Source organism: Etheostoma spectabile, chromosome 8, assembly GCF_008692095.1.
Source record: "Etheostoma spectabile isolate EspeVRDwgs_2016 chromosome 8, UIUC_Espe_1.0, whole genome shotgun sequence".
Taxonomy (NCBI): Eukaryota; Metazoa; Chordata; class Actinopteri; order Perciformes; family Percidae; genus Etheostoma; species Etheostoma spectabile.
Genome location: NC_045740.1, coordinates 16,985,191 through 16,986,413, shown reverse-complemented (window position 1 = coordinate 16,986,413; position 1,223 = coordinate 16,985,191). Strand labels below are relative to the sequence as shown.

General features: G+C 41.0%; 1 protein-coding gene and 1 long non-coding RNA gene across 3 annotated transcripts in view; one reads left to right on the top strand and one right to left on the bottom strand.

Annotated features, from left to right (window-relative positions):
* Positions 1–1,223, bottom strand: part of LOC116693742 (suppressor of tumorigenicity 7 protein homolog) — a 58,584-nt gene that overhangs the window by 53,558 nt on the left and 3,803 nt on the right. The window lies entirely within an intron of this gene.
* The window catches only part of LOC116693830 (uncharacterized), a 12,673-nt gene continuing 12,338 nt past the window's right edge, over positions 889–1,223 (top strand). The window contains exon 1 of the long non-coding RNA XR_004333012.1: positions 889–901. This is a non-coding gene — a long non-coding RNA (uncharacterized LOC116693830). The remainder of the gene's footprint in view (positions 902–1,223) is intronic.

Genomic DNA, 1,223 nt, shown 5'->3' with positions numbered 1-1,223 from the left:
AGGCTAAAAACATGTTTAAAACTTGCCCTGTTTAAGCCTGTTGGGTTCAAAATCTAGCAGGAGGATAACTCGAAGTAGACAGCACCGATTGTTTTCATTTGTCTCGCCACGGACAGCACTACACATTTAAAAAACAAAACAGAGCTAAATGTTGAAATCGACCGGAATTCTCCGTTAACTCTCCAAGCTTATCCTTATTTAGTTTTCATCCTTCACGACTGCCTTATATTTAGTGAGGGGAATAGCTTTATACAGACTTTAACCAGGATTTGCCTCATCACTGAACTTAACCAGCAGTGTCTTTGACATTCTGTACAGTCAGGGTGCCTACACAGCACTCTTCAACTGTTCACTCACTTGGCTAGAGGCCTCACTGGCATGGTGGGGCAGATATTAGGGAGCCAGCTGTGAGGGCTTTGGAGTTTTTGGTTTGAATTACCACTCTGGGTGCTTCAAGGTGCAAACGTCTAAAGGGTGATCCAGGCTTTCAGATGTGGATGTTCTCAATGTGTACAGACGATTGAATGCAGACAGAAAGTGGATGAAAAGCAGAGTTTCATTATGAAGTTTTTTTATTTTCCAGGCAGGGCAGGGCAGGGCAGCCTGGCCTGTCAAAGGCAGGGCAAACATTTCTGACTGAGGTCATGTTACCAAAGCGGGGCACAGGTTCTAAATAAAGGTTCCTGACCAGTCTGATCTGGCTTGTGGTGAATATGTGCTGTCTCTGTGTCATTCTGTATCTCTCAGCTAACTCAAAGGGTTTCTTTATATTCTTTAATTTGTTTTTGTACTGCACCTTGATTTTGGATTGGATTGTAACACTTGGGGTCAGTGTGCAAACGTGTGTCATACTGCACTGTGACATGTCAAAAACGTATGCCTAAAGTTTGGTAGGTTATTTGTGTATTGTGAAAGACCATTCCTTGTTTCCACAGCTGTAGGATGAACATGTTCTTTATATAGAAGCTTCACTGACCCATCCCACACTGACTGTGTTGAAATCTTTTTGTAGCTTTCGCCTTCCTCACTAGGTCTGCATGATTTGGGGAAAATATGAATCAGAGATTTTTTAGCCAAGAATTGATGACAAAACAAAACAAATGGGCCGTCCCAAACAGATTTATTTTGCTAGAGCCCGATCAATAAAGGATTTTTAAGGCCGATACGAATATTTGATTGTTTAAAAATCCGATATGCCGATATATATATATATATATATATAT